Genomic DNA, 23,265 nt, shown 5'->3' on the forward strand with positions numbered 1-23,265 from the left:
TAGGCCGTCATAATGACGATTTTCAAACCCGGTTTACTATAACCATTTCAACACGCCTTTCTAGGCCGTCGTAATGACGATTTTCAAAACCGGTTTTCACAACCGTTTCAAAGCACCTTTTTATGCCGTTATAATGGCCATTTCAAAAACCCGGTTTTTATAACCATTTCAAATACACCTTTTCATGTCGTCGTAATGACGATTTTCAAACTCGGTTTTTCACAACCGTTTCAAACCTCGGTCTTTCGCCGATCATTGCAGACCTTTTTGTACCGTTGTAATTGATGCGTGTCATTTATATGCTGTTTTACACCCTATTTTACACGCATTTCAGAGCTCATTTATGTAGTTTACGCTACTATTTGCCCCATTTCGTCTACTTTCGTATTTTTATGTAATATTGCAGATTTATGCTGAAATGAGTAGATATTGAGCTAAATCCGTCCCCGAGTAAGAGGCATTGTATTTGACATGGAATATTTGTTGGAAATCTATATCTCATTATATAACATATTCTTATATGTTTCAAATTTATTTGGTCATAAAATAAATTCTAGATCTTATGCATGCAAACTAAAAAGGTAAGAGAAGAAATCATTTTCTCACCATAATAATTTCGGTCATATTGGGCACCAACAAGATCTCCTTCTTGTTAGTTCTTGAGCTTTCCATTAATGGATGAACATACATGACCTCAAAATAGAAGCCCTCCAATTAGTTGCACCCAAGACTATCCCTCAAACCCACAAATAAACATGTACTAGATGTTTGTCATGTAGTTTACCTTAAAATCTATTACTAATACTCATATACTACTTCTAGTATTATTAGTGTTTGATTTAAACAAATTTGATTCACAAAAAATGAATTTTTTTATGAAGAACAAGAGAGAGAAGGGAGGTTTTTCATAAAAATGTAAGAATGAATTTAATTAGATAAAAATCTTCTCTAATTCTACTCTAAAAACCGGTGGGAGTGGCTTTGGGTAGTCCAAATAATCTTCCCAATTTGCTTTTGTTCTTCACAAGAAAAGCTAGCTAGTAGTAGGTGTCATCATGATGTCTATTTTATTTATTTAAATAACAAAAACCATAAAAACCCACTTACTACATATAAAACTGGTTTTCCATGTAATATGGAGTCCATTTTATTTTCGTCAATTGTACAATTGTATGTCTTGTGACATGTGACATGTCTTATGTCATGTTCTAATTTAAAATGCATATTTAACAAATTAAATATCATTTATAAATTAAATAAATCATATTTAACAAATTGACTAGTAATATAAAATTACTTTCTCATAAAATATTCATTTAATTACTAGTTAATATAATTCACAATATCTTGTAATTATAACTAACTTATCATTCTTATCTCGCGTGTTTCGCAAACACCGATTAATATTAGTAATATAACTTCTTAAATTACTAAATAAAATCTCATTTAATCACATTATAATAAGATGTCACTTTCTCTCTTATGATAATAATTTGTTCAATTTTAAGGAATTAATTAATCTATATCGGTATACAATTAATTAACCTTTTCAATTAAGGGAATCGTCCTTTAGGTGTGACCTCAAGGGATCAACTGATCACCACCGTCGCACGACAGTAATGTCAAACTCTAGCCAGCCAATCATTACCGATATGTGTGGACCAGTTGACTATATATGTAATGTATCATCCCTTTCGTATTCTTGGTATGAGATTTAATAATGATATTTAAATCATGTGATCGCACTATTGTTGAGGACACATTTCCCAACAATCTCCCACTTGTCCTCGACAAGTGTGCGTCACCAATTCTCTTTTCCTATTACTATCTCCCACTCAATGCAAGGTGTCTTTCAGGTCGTACCTGCAAGTGATCATATCGAGAGTGGTTTCCTCGATCTGGAGAATAACTGATTAACCGGAATTTATCCATCATGGATACCTTCCGAGCGTGGCCACGCATTTCCAGTTCATTACTCCTCGAGTGGCCCTGAGATATTGTTTTAACCCTGACAAGGGGGTGGACAATTCCTATCGCACTTATTCCCTTCGACTAGCCACAGGCATCATAACCCAAAATATGCCTATTTGACCCCATTTACGAAGGTCGTAGTAACACAAATCAAAGTTAATCTGAAACTGTGCCATCTTAGGTGAACAGTCTTTAGTCAAAAGAATCAACTCATTAGAATACTATAGTAGCTCTCGCCACGACCAGGCTTTATAAATTTGCCAGAACTCTATAAGCGGTCACTGCTCAACAAAGTGTTCCTAACAGTTTGCCTATGTGATCGACTAGTCATCTCACATGACTCTATGGCACTTGAACTTGCCATCAATCGCATCACACTCTAGTCACTTCGAGACGTCACCTCATACAAGTGACTATGGGCGAATACAATGTTAATCCGTGTTCACTTTAACGGGGTTCAATGTTGTCTCTACAACCTGTTTGGATGTAACAAAGTATAAAAAGGAGTTTTTAAAAGTAAAAACTTGAACGACAAATGCGATTATCACATATGAATAGTCAATGCCTGATTACTATTTCATGTTCTATAATCTAATTTTATCTTGTATGTAGTTGTTCATTTCAATTCAATTGAAATGACACGAGTCATCATGTTTAGCCTATGAGAAGGCTTTGGTTAGTAGGTTTTATCAACTTCTTGTACCTTACTCAACCTTACTGCCACTACAACAAATTGTCACTTGCGCCACGAATTATGCCACGGGAATTTATAACTCGTGGCTAAATTCTGCTTAGCCACGGGAAAAACTTATTCATTATTTTGGAAAAAAATTTATGCCACGGGATAACTTTTCCCGTGGCAAAAAGTCACTTGCGCCACGAATTAGGCTACACCCGTGGCAAATAATCATTTTAGATACGAGCTATGTCACACCCGTGGCGAAATTTTATTTAGCCACGAAATGTTCCGTGGCAAAAAAATTTTTAGCCACGAACTAACAACACCCGTGGCGAGTATATTTTCCGACTTAAATTAAGATATTTTCATGTTAAGGCAAACCAAAAAATTGCTTGCGTTAAAAATATACAAAATCTGAATGAAATTTAATCAGATATAAATAATATGAAAATACATTTAAATATAAAATTTTGGAAACACTTTTTTTAAATTTAATTAATATTTTTTATTATTTTATTTACTTTAATAAGCAGTTTTAAAATTTTATAAACTTATGTGTAATCAAAGAAAAGTTTATCGTCTAAATTTTTTCATTTTTTACAAATCACAATTATGCTTTATATGTTTTTCAAAACATTGATAATTTAAGAATTTTGTTTTAATATACTCTATCTGATCCGTTCCAAAGGTAACATAGGGAAAAATGGAGTATTTAAGAAAAAAGGTGGAAAAAGTAACGGTAAAGAGGGAAAAAAATAGGTGGGCCACATAATTGTGGGTTTATTTGTTGGATGGTATGTGGATATGTAATGACATTTTGTGTAAATATGAAATGGATATAAGGACAACTTGGTAATGTTGTAGGCCAAATAAGGTATGTTACCTTTGGTGTGGATCATTCGTTTTAAGTGTTACATTTGGTGTGGATCGGAGGGAATATAATTTTGTTTATTAAAGTCATGAATTATTTCTAGTAATTTCTTTTACTTTTTTTTAATTAAATCTTTATAATTTTGAATGAAAATCTTAAATGATCGTATTACATTTAAAGACATACCATATCAACTAAATAAATAAGTTATTTATCATCTATCTAAGAGAAATCTAAAATTAATATATTGTCAAACCGTTTCATTTAAAATAAGATTTACAACTTTATTTGTAAGATATTTATAGAAAAATTTAAATTTGATATAAAATTCAACTTGTAAAAGAAAAAAAATTGGGAAAATTATTTTAGGAGTAAAAAAGAAACAACAATTAGATTACAAAATTGATTAAATAAAATAAATGCGCTAGGAAAAGAAAGTAAAAAAAATGATCTCCCACAAATCAATTAAGAAAAGAACATATTGGAAAAATTATCAATATAAAAATTCAATATGAAAATTTTTTTCATTGAAAATGAGCGCATCACAGGGAAAATATAGAAATAATGATAATTTAAAGTCACATATGCCAATAAATCAATAATGTGAAAATTTTGAGAAAAGAAACAATAAATCATAACAAAGGGAAATCAGTTTAGAAAAATAAGCGATTCTGTTGCACGACAGTCTTTTTCGTGTTTTCTGGGTAAAAAGTGACTACTTTTGGTTAATAGTGACCATTTTGAGGAAAAAAACTTTAATTATAAAAAGTGGTCGTTATTTTACAAAAAAATGGTCACATTTTTCATATCGCAGGTATGATGATCATACTATAAAATTTGCATAGAAAAATAAACAAAAAATCGAGTACAAGAGAAATAAAATAAGAATGTCGATAAACTAAAGAAATAAAAAAATGTTAGGAAAACAAGATTTAGTTTACTTTTTGGAGAAAATGGTTTTGCTGAATTCAGCAAAAAAATTGCTCCAAAATCATTAGTCGGGAGGTTAACATCGAAATTTGATTATTTTGGCCAAAATAATGTTTTTCTCACAATAATTTGTAAATCATGTTATATTTTTATAATTAAAAAGTACTAAAAGTAAGTTTTGAAAGAAAACAATAAACTTAAAAGTAATCAAAGTGATAATTACATCAATAAAGTTAACTTTCAATTTCGGTAGCACATCAAAAGAACTCTACAGTTAAGCGTGCTCAGGTGAGAGTAGTGTTGGGATGGGTGACCTCCTGGGAAGACTCTCTGATGCGCACGAATGCATGATTGGTGAAACCAAATAACGTTCAATTGAATCGACTTAACTAGCGAAACAAGTATCTAGATTGTCGTGGTTCCATATATGATAAAATATTGATTGTGAAAAAAAAAAATTATTTTACGTTTTGTTTATTTAATTTTCATATATATTGTTTGCCACGGGAATTATGTTTTCTCCACGGGAATTTTTTTTGGCCACGGGAGTTATTAGCCACGATAGAATCCGTGGCCAAAAATTCAAAAATAATCACGTTCTTGCTTTTCCCGTGGCTATCTCTTTGCCACGGCCACTTGCGTCACGGAAGGTATTCCCGTGGCGAAATGACTTAGCCACGGAATTTTAGCACTTGCGCCACGAAATTAGCCGTGGCCCAAGTGCTCATTTGTAGTAGTGTGCATACTCGTTTTCCTTTGTAATGTATACATTTGCATCACAAAACTTTTTGAGTACGTGTCGAGATCCAATCAAGACATAGGTCCTTTAGACTAAGAATAGATCCCACTATTTTCACAGTGTGCGGGACTCATCCTCTTGCACATCTCATGATTGCAAGTGTACTCAATTTCCGTTTTAAATATCTCTCATTGTTCTTTATTGCCTAGAACGATTCTAGAAAATCTATTTCTTAAATAACATAGCCACAATGGAATCTTAACCATCCTAATGTGTTTTGATTATGGTTTTGTCGGAAACCATGCACAATCTCAATTGTCAATTGTCACTTGTGTAACACCCTTACACAAAATTGCATCATAAACACTTTGCTTTACTTCCTTAATGCTTCTGCAAGCACTTAAGGGTAATCTTTATGGCTTACTTGGTAAAGATTACTTAAATTCGATTTTGAAAACAATTCATCATACTGAAAGTATATGAAGTGTTATACATCATTACTCATTTAATTGATCCAGCAGCGGAATCAAATGGAATCAATCAAATATGTTCAATTTAATTGAACTAGTCATGAATCTTATCAACATAAGACTTCTTATTGATGCTAATATCATGTGGATTTATCTTCATAAATCTGGATATTAAAGATGTATTATAATACTCCAAAAGTCTTAAATCATTCTCGATGATCAATATGTCATTCACATATAAGACTAATTAAAAATTCCGTAACTCCCACTAAACTTCATGTATAAACACAACTTCTCGACTTATCGAGAAATGTTTTATCACATGATCAAAAATGTTGATTCCAACTCATTGATGTCCTATTTAAGACCCTCTCTTAAGTTTCACATTATCTTAGGATTGCAAGAATCTTCAACACTCAAGACATGTATTGAATACATTCCTTCTAATTGAAGAAGTGGGTTTTAGATTTACTCGCTATGTATTTCATAATAATGAAACACAATCCCTAAGAAGATCCAAATAGACTTGAGCATTTCAACTAGTGCAAAACTCTTTGCCACCAATCAGGCTTTGAAATCTCTCTTTATTAGTGCAAAACCCTTTGTCACTAATCAAGCCTTTTTATTTTGGATTTTCATGGCTCTAAGCCTAATATTGAGTTGTGACTTAAACACTCTCATGTAAGTCATATGTTTATTACTTTCCAGAAGTAATCAACTTGAATCAAACAATTTCTTTGTAAGTTGTAAGCTCTTTACTTTCTTAAAAGTAACGTGAATTCATCATCTTTAACAAGTGACGAATTTAACCTCCAAGGTTTTAAAGAAACAACATCTTACACAAAACGTCTCATGTACCAAGAAAGACCAGTCTCTTGCGACATAACAAAAGACCAGTTTCTTTGTTTCTTTGTGGCTCTTGAATAATTTCTCCCACTATGTCTTCTAGAAATAAATTTGTATTTAGAAAGACAGCTTCACGAGCCACAAACCCGTCGTACTCGTGATAATTGCAAGGGAAAATTGAGCATTTGTTTCTTGTGAAAAATTACAAACATGGTACATTACCATTTCATATCTCATATGATTTAGTGGAAAATAATTTAGACAAAAATGATAAATTCCCCAAAAAAATCAAGTAACTCAAAGTAACTTGATCGAAGTCCAAACCATATCGAATAGCGTTTGATTTCTTATCTAATCGCACATTATTCCATAGTGCGTGCTAAGAGAGATTAACTTGTGATACTATATCACATTTCCTTTGGCTTATATCAAAGTCTTCACTTTGATAATCCCATCACGACTAAATCGTGATTCCTTGAACTCTTTGAAATTCTTCAAAGATTTCTCTATTTACCTTATTAAGTGAACATATTAGCGTCAACTTAAATCGTTGGTAAAAGAAAAATGATCAACCTATTTTGGATTAATGATTTACAACCTTGATCTCCTTTTCAACCAAAAGGCACGAGACATCTTGCTTTGAATACAAGATACGCATATACCATTAACAATCTAATGGTTTCAGGAGTACTCGATAACTCTTTGCGTTCATCATTCCAAAATTTAAGGTTTAATCTTGGGTTACCAATTTGAGTCTTGCATCATCTTCATGATATATCATTCTAGTTTGGTTTAGAATATAATCACCTTGATGATGGGCTAGCCATACATCAAACCGTGGTGTATAGGGTCACAAAAGTGAAACCTCTTTTGTATCTTAACAAGTTTATCTTCTTATTTAGAGTTTATGCACTTATTAGTCATAATTAAGTAAAACTTTAAATCCAAAAGCTAGATTGAGTACACAATTACTCTATCTCTCGACATTATTGTTGCTAGTCGTTATATTCTAATCATCCTATGTATCACATACAATGATGAAAACATTTAAAGAAGAAGATCCTATTAGATGTCCCACAACTAATTTGTTGATTCTTCAATAATTTGGGGTAGTTTCCTTTCTAGCGTCCAACATTTAAGACAATGGAAACTTTATTGGTCGGGATTGATAGGTTTAGTATCGTCATTCTCAACAACTTTACCTTTAACATTGCCTTGTATCAATTCCATTCTAATCTTTACTTCTTGAACCTCGTCCTCATCTTAACTGTTTAAGAGAATGCTCCCACTCATTTCAATGAGTCTTTGCTTTGAGAAGCAAAATTTGAATTCATGAAGATTACTCTTCATTTGTTCGTTTTAGTTTTAAAACTTTCATTGAAGTGGTAGCGTTATTTTGGTCAATTACGAATTCTGACAAATCTAATTACCAAAACAATTTATCGCTTCAAGGTACTTAATTCAATTAAGTATATGAAAAACAATCTATTGTAAGTAGATATGTTAGTCAAGAATCAAAAACCTGTTTGATAATGAATAACTTTAATCTATACTCTTTACCAGAGATCCTTAGCAATGGTTCATCTGAGGTTTTAGAAGCTAATTCATATTTGTCTTTAGTTACGATGTTTTAACGGAGATTTGAGTCAAAATCGAAATGATAATCGATTTGCATGCAAACAACCTTATGCTCTCGATACCAATTGTTGGAAATCTATATCTCATTATATAACATATTCTTATATGTTTCAAATTTATTTGGTCATAAAATAAATTCTAGATCTTATGCATGCAAACTAAAAAGGTAAGAGAAGAAATCATTTTCTCACCATAATAATTTCGGTCATATTGGACACCAACAAGATCTCCTTCTTGTTAGTTCTTGAGCTTTCCATTAATGGATGAAAATACATGACCTCAAAATAGAAGCCCTCCAATTAGTTGCACCCAAGACTATCCCTCAAACACACAAATAAACATGTACTAGATGTTTGTCATGTAGTTTACCTTAAAATCTATTACTAATACTCATATACTACTTCTAGTATTATTAGTGTTTGATTTAAACAAATTTGATTCACAAAAAATGAATTTTTTTATGTAGAACAAGAGAGAGATGGGAGGTTTTTCATAAAAATGTAAGAATGAATTTAATTAGAGAAAAATCTTCTCTAATTCTACTCTAAAAACCGGTGGGAGTGGCTTTGGGTAGTCCAAATAATCTTCCCAATTTGCTTTTGTTCTTCACAAGAAAAGCTAGCTAATAGTAGGTGTCATCATGATGTCTATTTTATTATTTAAATAACAAAAACCATCAAAACCCACTTACTACATATAAAACCGGTTTTCCATGTAATATGGAGTCCATTTTATTTTTGTCAATTGTACAATTGTATGTCATGTGACATGTGACATGTCTTATGTCATGTTCTAATTTAAAATGCATATTTAACTGTTGGGAAATGTGTCCTCAACAATAGTGCGATCACATGATTTAAATATCATAATTAAATCTCATTTCAAGAATACGAAAGGAATGATACATTACATATATATATAGTCAACTGGTCCACACATATCGGTAATGATTGGCTGGCTAGAGTTTGACATTACTGTCGTGCGACGGTGGTGATCAGTTGATCCCTTGAGGTCACACCTAAAGGACGATTCCCTTAATTGAAAAGGTTAATTAATTGTATACCGATACAGATTAATTAATTCCTTAAAATTGAACAAATTATTATAAGAGAGAGAAAAATGACATCTTATTATAATGTGATTAAATGAGATTTCATTTAGTAATTTAAGAAGTTATATTACTAAAATTAATCGGTGTTTGCGAAACACGCGAGATAAGAATGATAAGTTAGTTATAATTACAAGATATTGTGAATTATACTAACTAGTAATTAAATGACCATTTTATGAGAAAGTAATTTTATATTACTAGTCAATTTGTTAAATATGATTTATTTAATTTATAAATGATTTTTAATTTGTTAAATATGCATTTTAAATTAAAACAAGACATAAGACATGTCACATGTCACATGACATACAATTGTACAATTGACAAAAATAAAATGGACTCAATATTACAAGGAAAACCGTTTTATATGTAGTGAGTGGGTTTTGATGGTTTTTGTTATTTAAATAATAAAATAAACATCATGATGACACCTACTACTAGCTAGCTTTTCTTGTGAAGATAAAAAGTATATTGGGAAGAAAAATTTGACTACCCTAAGCTCCTCCCAACCGGTTTTCAACATAGAGAAAATTAGAGAAAATTTTCTCCAATTAATTCATTCTTATTTTTTATGAAAAACTTCCCTTCTCTCTCTTGTTCTTCACAAAATCCATTTTTGTGAATCTAATTTGTTTAAATCAAACACTAATAATACTAAAAGTAGTATATGAGTATTAGTAATATATTTTAAGGTAAACCACAATATAAACATCTAGTACATGTTAGTTTGTGGGATTAAGGGATAGTTTTGGGTGCAACTAATTGGAGGGCTTCTATTTTGAGGTCATGTATGTTCATCCATTAATGGAAAGCTCAAGAACTAACAAGAAGGAGATCTTGTTGGTGCCCAATATGACCGAAATTATTATGGTGAGAATATGATTTCTTCATTTAATTATTTGTAAGTTTGCATGCATAAAATCATTAGTTAATTTTATGACAAATTAATTTAAGACATATATGAATATGTAAATATATAGATCTACTTTTCCTTCAATCGGTATCAAGAGCCATGGTTGTTTGCATGCAAATCGGTTAAAAGTTTTTCCGAGTTATAAAGAATAACATATAAAACTTGTAAAATTTGTGTTATTATGATATATCACGAAATTAATTCATGCATGTTAATATTTCTGGTCCTAAAATGTTTTAGGATATTTTGGTTAATTTTACGGATTTTTATTGTTCATATTATACAATAATGACATTTAAATATGATTTTATGAGTAAAAATGTCATTTTCGGTCTAAAATTAACTATACTTCTTATTTTCCAGTGATTTTTGGATATGTTGTCACATATATTATTTTGAGATAACCTGTAAATTTTCATAATTTTTGGACTTGTTATGCTCGAAAAATGGATTTTTCATTATTAAATTCGGATTTAAGTGAAAAATAGGTTAATATGAGTTAAATTTCGAATCTGGTCATAGAAATTTAATATGTTGTCACATGCAATTTTACAAGATGTGTGTAAAATAATTGGCTATAAAGAAGTCTTTTTTGCATGATTTATGGATTTTTGAAGAAAAATAGCATAAATAGTGACATTATTAGTGAAAAATTGATAAAACATACTCTATGACTAAAGAAAAACATGAAATGTTGCATTTTATTATCTTTTTCAGATCTAAAGTTGAAAAGTTGATGAATATAATTTTTCTCATGTTTTTATGATTGTTTTGTTAAAACCGATAAACCGCAACATTGTTTTTCCGGAAAAATTTCGAAATTTTTAACCTAAGTTTTTGAACATTATGAGTGTCATGGTATTTTTCCAGAATGTTCATGAGTTTAAATTTCAAATTTTGAATTTATTTGAAATTTTTTGATTTATTTGAAGTTTATAGCTTATTTTTGTAATTTTTAGTCCATTAATGAACAATTTTATAAATATGAGTTAATTATGGTCAAATTATTAGTGAAGACTAAATTTTGAGTCCTAAGAGGTTGGGGTAATTAACTTATGCATAAATATGAATTTATGTAATTTTTGTGATTGTAAAATGTTGAAATCACGCAAATCCGTAAAAACCGAGTAATATACGATATTGGCTAATTAAAGGCGATTTAGCATAGAATTGGGCATGTTCATACATATGATAATGCAGCATTTTCTTTATGATTGTCATAATTTATTTTATGTAATTTTTGAATTATGTAATTTTACTTAGTATGGCCTTAGATTTTAATTGGTATTTCCCGAAATGTATGGGAATATCGATTCGGTTGTAATTTTTGTGATCTCGTATCACCGTTTTGTAATTTAATAGATTTATTTTATTTTAGTTACAAATGTATAATAGGAAATTATGTAATTTATTATGTAATTTTAATTATCTCGGAGTTCCCAAAGACGGATTTCTTCAAGATGGCGATACATAAAGACGGTGTTACCTCGAGATGCGTGCCACAACCGAAGTTCAAGGGACCAATGGAGTTGGTTTCCGAATATGTAATAGTTAAATAGTTTTTCTATTTTAGGAAAGGCCATACTAGGATTTATGTTATGCTTGCATTTTATTTTCATGTCACATGCATTGCTAAATCGCCATAACTAAAACATGCATTGTCATCTTCATCGAGTTTATCGACCGTGTCAATTAGAATTATCGTAGTTCACCGCTTTAGTTCACTTAAAACGTGATAGATAATAAATTGACATGACCTCTCGCTAAAACAATAAATTGAGACATAGCCTTACCAAATAGTAGAAACCATGAAAACCTATTTCGCGAGGGAGTGCACTCGGCTACCCCGGGGTACAAACCTTGTTACGTAGGGGAAGTGGGTGATAAATGTTAATCCACCGAATTCATGTTGATGAGGGTTTCATCGGCTACCCCGTGCCTAAGTTAATGTGGGTCTGGATAATGGACACATTTATTCGAAATTTGGATTGAACTCAACAAAAGTAATTGATAAGGGTTTCATCGGCTACCCCGTGCCCTTGTTGATGTGTTTTGGGCTATAGATAAATATTAGAGTAATTTTATCGACCGAGAGTTCTAAAAGTAGAATCGATTAAAGAGTTAATCCACCGAGTTATATTGATAAGGGTTTCATCGGCTACCCCGTGCCCAAGTTAATATGAATTTGGATCTTGGAATCATTTATCATAGTTGGGTAGAGGTCACTATGTAAATGCTATACTTGTTTACAAGTATTAATATAACGGTGAATGTTTTGTTTTCCACTATTCCGTTATCATATTGTTCTATTTCTTTACCACAATTCATATACGATATCATTTCGTTTTTGATTCAAATCTCCATTAAAACATCGTAACTAAAGACAAATATGAGTTTGCTTCTAAGACCTCGAATTATCCATTGTAAGGATCTCTTGTAAAAGGTATAGATTAAAGTTATTCATTATCAAACAGGTTTTTGATTCTTGACTAACACATCTACTTACAATGAATTATGTTTCATATACTTAATTGAATTAAGTACCTTGAAGCGATAAATTGTTTTGGTAATTAGCTTTGTCAAGAATTCGTAATTGACCAAAATAACTAAACCACTTCAATGAAAGTTTTAAGACTAAAACGAACAAATGAAGAGTAATCTTCATGAATTCAATTTTGCTTCTCAAAGCAAAGACTCATTGAAATGAGTGTGAGCATTCTTTAAAACCGTTAAGATGAAGACGAGGTTCAAGAAGTAAAGATAATAATGGAATTGATACAAGGTAATGTTAAAGGTAAAGTTGTTGAGAATGACGATACTAAACCTATCAATCCCGACCAATAAAAGTTTCCATTGTCTTAAATGTTGGACACGAGAAAGGAAACTACCCCAAATTATTGAAGAATCAACAAGTTAGTTTTGGTACATCTAATGGGACCTTCTTATTTAAATGTTTACTTAATTAAACATAAATTTGCTAGTACTACTTCGTCAATATTAGAAACCAGTGGAGGTTTTCATCATTTTATTCGACACATAAGATGATTAGAATATGACGACTAGCAACAATGAAGTTGAGAGATAGAGTAATTGTGTACTCAATCTAGTTTTTGGATTTAAAGTTGTACTTAATTATGAATATTAAGTGCATAAACTCTAAATAAGAATATAAACTTGTTAAGATACAAAAGAGGTTTTCACTTTTGTGACCCTATACACCACGATTTGATGTATGGCTAGCCCATTATCAAGGTGATTATATTCTAAACCAAACTAGAATGATATATCATGTAGATGATGTAAGATTCAAATTGGTAACCCAAGATTAAACTCTAAATTTTGGAATGATGAACGCAAACAGTTATCGAGTACTCTTGAAACCATTAGATTGTTAATGGTATATGCGTATCTTGTATTCAAAGCAATATGTCTCGTGCCGTTTAGTTGAAAAGGAGATCGAGGTTGTAAATCATCGATCCAAAATAGGTTGATCATTTTCTTTTATCAACGATTTAAGTTTACGCTAATGTGTTCGCTTAATAAGGTAAATAGAAAAATCTTTGAAAAGGTTTAAAGAGTTCAAGGAATCACGATTTAGTCGTGATGGGATTATCAAAGTGAAGACTTTGATATAAGCCAAATGAAATGTGATATAGTATCACAAGTTAATCTCTCTTAGCACGCATTATGGAATAATGTGTGGTTGGATAAGAAATCAAACGCTATTCGATATGGTTTGGACTTCAATCAAGTTACTTTGAATTACTTGATCCTTTTGGGGATTTTATCATTTTTGTCTAAATTATTTTTCCACTAAATCGAATCATATGAGATATGAAATGGTAAGGGTACCATGTTTGTAAGTTTTCACAAGAAACAAGTGCTCATTTTTCCATTTTTAATTATCACGAGTACGACGGGTTTGCGGCTCGTAAAGCTGTCTTTCTAAAATACAAGTTTATTTCTAGAAGACAGAGTGGGAGAAATTATTCAAGAGCCACAAAGAATGCCACAGAGAATGTTATGTCGCAAGAAACTGGTCTTTCTTGGCTACATGAGACATTTTGTGTAAGACGTTGTTTCTTCAAAACCTAGGAGGTTAAATTCGTCACTTGTTAAAAATGATGAATTCATGCTACTTTTAAGAAAGTAAAGAGCTTACAACTTACAAAAGAAATTGTTTGATTCAAGTTGATTACTTCTAGAAAGTAATGAACAAATTACTTACATAAGAGTGTTTAAGTCACAACTCAATACAAGGCTTAGAGCCATGAGAATCCGAAATAAAAGGCTTTATTAGTGACAAAGGGTTTTGCACTAATAAAGAGATATTTCAAAGCAAGATTGGTTGCAAAGGGTTTTGCACTAATTTAAATGCTTAAGTCTATTTGGATCTTCTTAGGGATTGTGTTTCATTATGAGGTTATGAAATACATAGCGAGTGAATCTAAAACCCACTTCTTCAATAGAAGGAATGTATTCAATACATGTCTTGAGTTTATTAGATTCTTATAATCCTAAGATAATGTGAAACTTAAGAGAGGGTCTTAAGTAGGACATCAATGAGTAAGAATCATTATTTTGTTCATGTGATAAAACGTTTCTCGATAAGTCGAAAAGTTGTGTTTATACATGAAGTTTAGTGGGAGTTACGAAAATTATAATTAGTCCGATATGTGGATGACATATTGATCATTAAGAATGATTTAAGACTTTTGGAGTAATATAATACATCTTTAATATCTAGATTTATGTAGATAAATCCACGTGATATTAGCGTCATATAAGAAGTCTTGTGTTGATAAGATTCATGACTAAGTTCAATTAATTTGAACATAATTGATTGATTTCATTTGCTTCCGCTGCCAAATCAATTAAATAGAAAATGATGTATAACACTTCATATACTTTGAGTATGATGAATTGTTTTCAAAATCGAAATTAAATAATCTTTGCCAAGTAAGCCATAAAGATTACCCTTAAGTGCTTGCAGAAGCATTAAGGAAGTAAAGCAAAGTGGTTATGATGCAATTTTGTGTAAGGGTGTTACACAAGTGACAATTGACAATTGAGATTGCGCATGGTTTCCGACAAAACCAAAATCAAAACACATCAGGATGGTTAAGATACCATTGTGGCAATGTTTATTAAGAAGTAGATTTTCTAGAATCGTTCTAGGCAATAAAGAACAATATGAAATGTTTACAATGGAAATTGAGTAAACTTGCAATCATGAGATGTGCAAGAGGATAAGTCCCGCACACTGTGAAAACAGTGGAAGCTATTCTTAGGCTAGAGGGCCTATGTCTTGATTGAATCTCGACACGTACTCAGAAGGTTTTGTGATGCAAATGTATACATTACAAAGGAAAATGAGTATGTAGTAAGGTTGAGTAAGGTACAAGAAGTTGATAAAACCTACTAACCAAAGCCTTCTCAAAGGTAAACATGATGAGTCATGCCATTTCAATTGAATTGAAATGAACAACTACATACAAGATCAAATTAGATTATAGAACATGGAATAGTAATCAGGCATTGACTATTCATATGTGATAATCGCATTTGTCGTTCGAGTTTTACTTTAAAACTCTTTTATTATACTTTGTTACATCCAAACGGGTTGTAGAGACAATTGAACCCCGTTAAAGTGAACACGGATTAGCATGGTATTCGCCCATAGTCACTTGTATGAGGTGACGTCTCGAAGTGACTAGAGTGTGATGCGATTGATGGCAAGTTCAAGTGCCATAGAGTCATGTGAGATGACTAGTCGATCACATAGGCAGACTGTTAGGAACACTTTGTCAGGCAGTGACCGCTTATAGAGTTCTGGCAAATTTATATAGCTTGGTCGTGGCGAGAGCTACTATAGTATTCAAATGAGTCGATTCTTTTGACTAAAGACTGTTCGCCTAAGATGGCACAGTTTAAGATTAACTTTGATTTGTGTTACTACGACCTTCGTAAATGGGGTCAAATGGGCATATTTTGGGTTATGATGGCTGTGGCTAGTCGAAGGGAATGAGTGCGATAGGAATTGTCCACCCCCTTGTCAGGGTTAAAACAATATCTCAGGGCCACTAGAGGAGTAATGAACTGGAAATGCGTGGCCACGCTCGGAAGGTATCCATGGTGGATAAATTCCGGTCAATCAGTTATTCTCCAGATCGAGGAAACCACTCTCGATATGATCACTTGCAAGTACGACCCGAAAGACACCTTGCATTGAGTGGGAGATAGTAATAGGACAAGAGAATTGGTGATGCACACTTGTCGAGGACAAGTGGGAGATTGTTGGGAAATGTGTCCTCAACAATAGTGCGATCACATGATTTAAATATCATAATTAAATCTCATTTCAAGAATACGAAAGGGATGATACATTACATATATATATAGTCAACTGGTCCACACATATCGGTAATGATTGGCTGGCTAGAGTTTGACATTATTGTCGTGCGACGGTGGTGATCAGTTGATCCCTTGAGGTCACACCTAAAGGACGATTCCCTTAATTGAAAAGGTTAATTAATTGTATACCGATACAGATTAATTAATTCCTTAAAATTGAACAAATTATTATAAGAGAGAGAAAAATGACATCTTATTATAATGTGATTAAATGAGATTTCATTTAGTAATTTAAGAAGTTATATTACTAAAATTAATCGGTGTTTGCGAAACACGCGAGATGAGAATGATAAGTTAGTTATAATTACAAGATATTGTGAATTATACTAACTAGTAATTAAATGACCATTTTATGAGAAAGTAATTTTATATTACTAGTCAATTTGTTAAATATGATTTATTTAATTTATAAATGATATTTAATTTGTTAAATATGCATTTTAAATTAAAACAAGACATAAGACATGTCACATGTCACATGACATACAATTGTACAATTGACAAAAATAAAATGGACTCAATATTACAAGGAAAACCGTTTTATATGTAGTGAGTGGGTTTTGTTGGTTTTTGTTATTTAAATAATAAAATAAACATCATGATGACACCTACTACTAGCTAGCTTTTCTTGTGAAGATAAAAAGCATATTGGGAAGAAAAATTTGACTACCCTAAGCTCCTCCCAACCGGTTTTCAACATAGAGAAAATTAGAGAAAATTTTCTCCAATTAATTCATTCTTATTTTTTATGAAAAACCTCCCTTCTCTCTCTTGTTCTTCACAAAATCCATTTTTGTGAATCTAATTTGTTTAAATCAAACACTAATAATACTAAAAGTAGTATATGAGTATTAGTAATAGATTTTAAGGTAAACCACAATATAAACATCTAGTACATGTTAGTTTGTGGGATTAAGGGATAGTTTTGGGTGCAACTAGTTGGAGGGCTTCTATTTTGAGGTCATGTATGTTCATCCATTAATGGAAAGCTCAAGAACTAACAAGAAGGAGATCTTGTTGGTGCCCAATATGACCGAAATTATTATGGTGAGAATATGATTTCTTCATTTAATTATTTGTAAGTTTGCATGCATAAGATCATTAGTTAATTTTATGACAAATTAATTTAAGACATATATGAATATGTAAGTATATAGATCTACTTTTCCTTCATTAACAAATTAAATATCATTTATAAATTAAATAAATCATATTTAACAAATTGACTAGTAATATAAAATTACTTTCTCATAAAATGTTCATTTAATTACTAGTTAGTATAATTCACAATATCTTGTAATTATAACTAACTTATCATTCTTATCTCGCGTGTTTCGCAAACACCGATTAATATTAGTAATATAACTTCTTAAATTACTAAATAAAATCTCATTTAATCACATTATAATAAGATGTCACTTTCTCTCTTATGATAATAATTTGTTCAATTTTAAGGAATTAATTAATCTATATCGTTATACAATTAATTAACCTTTTCAATTAAGGGAATCGTCCTTTAGGTGTGACCTGAAGGGATCAACTGATCACCACCGTCGACGCACGTAATGTCAAACTCTAGCCACCAATCATTACCGATATGTGTGGACCAGTTGACTATATATGTAATGTATCATCCCTTTCGTATTCTTGGTATGAGATTTAATAATGATATTTAAATCATGTGATCGCACTATTGTTGAGGTCACATTTCCCAACAATATTGACTCGAGAAATGAACTTGGTGCGCATTTCGAAGCCTAAAAGACAACTTTGTGAAGAATAAGAAGCCAAGTTCCAGCTACTCCACTCGATCGACTGCTCTCCATAGTCGATCGACCAGACCACGAGTTCCAGTAGCTACTGTTTAGCGATGTCCAGTCGATCGACCGGTCCCAGTGGTCGATCGACCAAGCCGCTAATCTGACGCAAACAAAAAGATCGAGGAAAAGGAAGCCCATTGTATATTAGGTTTAGGAATAAAGAGTTGCGTTATATTCCTATATAACGTAACTTGACATTAGTCAGTAGGCATCGGGTTTTTTAATCTAGTTTTATCATCAGAAATTAGGTTTTGAAAGATTGTTTCGTATTCAATACAATTTACTTTTGCATCGGTTTATGGATGTTTGTTCTGCAATTATTTACTCCTGATTCTTACGGTATTTCTTTGTTCTAATATTCAGTTTTACTGCTTTGTTTCGTTCATAGTATAGAATTGCTAGAATAGTTTCCCGGAAGCCGAATCATCGTTTTATGTTAAGCGTTTGTTCAATTAATTTAAGTATGAATTCGAATGTTTTAATTGCTATGTTTATTGCTGTCATTATTTCTAGTATGAGTAGCTAAATACCCTGTGCTAGGATGTAGGGAATCTGTAGGAGTAGGCGGCATTAGAATAGTAGATCAAGAACGCGCCATGGTCGATCGACCGCACACCCTGGTCGATCGACTGGCCACGTGAGTGTTTGTTTCGTTTTAATTAATTTAATTGTTATGTTTGACGAATCGAGTGCACGCGACTAGTTGAATGTTTAGGAATTGACCGACCCAATAAAGATCGAAAGATAGGGAAGGGAGATAGCCTACCTAATTAAGACGACTAGATTAATGAGATCGAAAGATGAGTTAATTTAGACCTTTTAGTCACTTTTCAGGACGAAAGTTAGTATTAGTGATATTAGGGACCTGTAGTGAGATCGAAAAATGCTACCTGTAAGAATGGACCAAGAGGACTTCTTATTTTCCCATCTCACGTGATTGTTTTAGACTTACTTAGTATGCTGCCACCGAAACTATAGTGAACCGACCATCTTAGTACCCTTTTTAATACTTGATTTCATCCGTTTATTTAGTTTACTTTCTTTTACTGCCTTTAGCTATAGACCAAATCAAATCAAACCCCCACTCACTTGTTACTTCGAGACTAAAATCAGACGACTAATAATTGCATCCGCCTCTCTGTTGTTCGACCCGACTGCCGCTATCTATAGTTGTAGTTGGAATTATAAATATTATCTTTGGTGCACAACGACAGGCATCAAATTTTGGCGCCGTTGCCGGGGAGGCAATTGTTTAACATTATTAGTTGTTTTATTTTTAGTCTTTTCTTAGTTTAAGGGACATCTGTTCCTTAAACTATTCTCATATTCTACTTGTAGTTTCTTCTTATGCGCAGGTCACAGGGTGGTGAATTACTACCGCTCAACCCTGAGATTGAGAAGACTTTGCGTGAGTTGAGGCGATCATCTAGGATATTGCCGACAGAGGAAGAGTTGAGTACTCTGTCAAGTTACTACGAGAATGCTTTATTTGAGGAGGATCCACCTTCATCTCCTATTTCCACTTCTTCAGCTGAGACCGTCACATCTCCAGACATGGCTGAAGAAGCAACTATTGCCAGTCACTCTGAGCCGACAGCTTAAAATCTCTACAAGGGATTTGCATTACTAGGGACGGATAGAAAATTCGAGCCGAAGCCGTCCTATATCAACTTGATGAGAGAAACCAATTCGGGGGAGCTGCAAATGAAGATGCAGCCAAGCATACGGAGACATTTATTGATTATTGCTGTTCCATACCCCCACCAACCGGTGTGACCCAGGACCAGGTGAAGGAGACTATGTTTATATTCTTGCTTTGTGATGCTGCAAGGGAGTGGTACCGAGACCTGGATCGAGCTGCCAATGGGATCACTGATTGAAATTCGTTGGCATTGGCATTCTACAAGAAATATTTCTCTACCGCGAAGACGAATGCCATTAGAGCTCAGATCACGAGCTTTAAATAGGGTCCCGATGAGAACTTTCATGAAACATGGGTCCGTTTGAAGAAGATGGTGCGAACCATTCCGCACCATGGGTTCGAGAAGTGGAGTCTATGCAATCAGTTCTATAATGGGCTGTACGACGATCAGAGGGCTATCCTGGATGCTGCAGCTAGTGGCAGATTCCAGGAGAATATGGGAGAGACTAAGGGGTGGAAAATCATTGATGATTTGGCCACCCACAAAGCTGAGTATGGAAATTCCAGGGGAAATCAAAGGAGAAGTGTTGAATCCCCTTCTGCAGCTGTATTAGAGGCTCTTACGGCGAGATTTGATAAGTATGAGTTGGGAGGAGCTTCAAAAGGAGGGATCTATCATGTGAATGCTGTTTCAGATGGTCCTTTCGTCTGCAAGAGATGTGGAGAAGAAGGTCATGTAGCAGACAGCTACAGCGTTCCCTATGAGTCTTGTGTTGCCTTTCAACATTACAGACAGACAAACACTTATTATGAGCCGAATGTCCATCCAAACTTGAGGTGGAGGAGCCAAAATGTCTTAAATCCTACTCCACCTCCACAGCAGCAGCACCAGCAGAGTTATGTGTGTTGGGGCTGGTGTCCTTTACAGGTAGTGCAAGGACTTATAAATCTCTAAAAGGATCAAAGGGTATACTTTTGTATTATTATCAGTTGGTCCACGTTTATCAATAACGGTTGGGTTGCTAGATAAGTTTGACGTTATTGTCATACAGATGGCGGTGATCAACTGGTCCCTAAAAGTCACACCTGTAGGATACGTTTGAGAGATGTGACGGTATGAAAATACAGTCATGTTGATGCCAAAATTGACTAACCAGTTAGTCCGAGTTATTTGACTAGTAATTAGTCAAAATGTGATGTTGAGATATTTTATTTAATACGGATTAAATAAAAATTGGCTAAGACGAATTAAGCGGTTAATTCGTAAATTAAATATAAGCGATTTATATTTGATTAATGTATATTGGATAAATTAATTATACGATATTGTCTTTGTCGGACATGTATTAATAATTCAACTAATCCATGTTATTAGTTGATGCTTTAATATCCGATAACCGATGACAGTTTATAATGAAACCGCGTCATATACATTTAGCGAATTGTATGTCAGACTACGAGTTAAAATGAAGAGGAAATGGAAAAGCCCATTTCCTACCCTTGGACTCGGTTTGGCCGAAACAAAAGAACAAAAGAGAGGCTCTCTCTTTTTGTTAACCTAAGCATTTCATTTGCAAAAAACCTAGGGTTTTGGAGATTATTTTTCTCTGAAACCTAGATTTCACATCTAAGAAAAACTCACACAAGTTCTCTCAATATTGCAAGGCAATTAGAGAACACATTTCTAGCACAAGGGCATATTCTTAGACGATCTTGGGTGCAACAATTAGGAGGAGGTCTACTTTGATCTCTCATTGCCGAATTGCACTAGGACCGGAGGTTATTTCTAATGCTTTATTGTTTTTCTCATATTTTCGTTTTATGACAATAATCACATATAAAATTTGCGTTATAGTCCTAATTTTATAGGGTATTATACGGATATTACCCCACAATGTGCCCCCTCATAAGCAGCAACAACCATATCAAAAGCCTCCGTATATCCCACAGCAGCAGCAGCAGTCCCAAAATTCCGATCTTGCTGAGTTGACGAATTTGTTGCTGAAAGAGTCTCAAGCTAGAGAGGCCGGGATGAAAATGTTGGAGAGCCAAATTGATCAATTGGCTAGCAAGAATACAACTCGAGCTCCGGGACATTTACCGACGCAGACAGAGCAAAAAGAGACCCTAAATGCTATCACTTTGAGGAGTGGGTCCACCCTGGAAGGGCCTACTATGGTTGAGGATATCTCTGTAAAAGATAAGGCGGAACCAAGTAAGAAGAAGGCTGGAACGAACAATGGAAAGAAAAAGACGATTACCAGGTATATCAGTCGATCGACTGACATACCCAGTCGATCGACCAGTCCGTGACCTACAGTAGCTTCTGGTCCTGTAGAAGTCAGTCGATTGAGTGATATGCATGGTCGATCGACTGACATCGCTGCTGATGGTGAGTCTTTTCGTCCTCCAATGCCTAACAACTTGAGGGACCACTTGTTTCGGGATACGACTACTCCGACAATATTGAGGCAAGACCCAAATGCTGATGGGTCTGTTCCGGTTCCAAAGTATGACCCGATGAGTACTAATGGTTCATATTTGAGACGGTCTGAAGAGGGTTCAAGCTTCAACAAGGAGAAGGTAGTGGATTTTCAGCCTAAATCCACTGATTCCGGTGTAAGAGATTTAGAGGAGAGGGCTAAGTTGCTTCTTACAGCCCCCTATCTAGAGAGATTAGTGCCAACAAAGGAACATGTATCATTTAATAAGTTTGAAAATGTTATCCGTAGCTTAAATGTGGAAGTTCCTTTTCTTGAATTGGTTAATCAAGTGCCTGCTTACACAAAATTTATGAAGCAACTTTTATCTAAAAAGAAGTCACTTGAAACTGTGCATTCTGTCGCACTAACTGAGGAGTCGTGTTCTTATTTGACCCATGCTGCACCTCATAAGCTAGAGGACCCAGGTAGCTTTTCCGTTCCTTGTAATATTGGTACCTTCTCAATTGAGAAGGCATTATGTGACCTAGGAGCTAGCATTAGCGTTATGCCTTTGAGTCTTGCTAGGAAGTTGAAATTGACTAGGTTTGCAGTTACCAACATGACAGTACAGATGGCTGATCGATCTGCGGTCCAGCCTATAGGAGTCTTAGAGGACATTTCCGTGCAAATAGGAAAGTTCTTTTTCCCTGTTGACTTCGTTGTACTAGATATGCCTGAGGATGCCCACATTCCCATCATTTTGGGTAGACCATTTCTGCACACTGCTGGTGCAGTTAT

Source organism: Silene latifolia, chromosome 9, assembly GCF_048544455.1.
Source record: "Silene latifolia isolate original U9 population chromosome 9, ASM4854445v1, whole genome shotgun sequence".
Lineage (NCBI taxonomy): Eukaryota > Viridiplantae > Streptophyta > Magnoliopsida > Caryophyllales > Caryophyllaceae > Silene > Silene latifolia.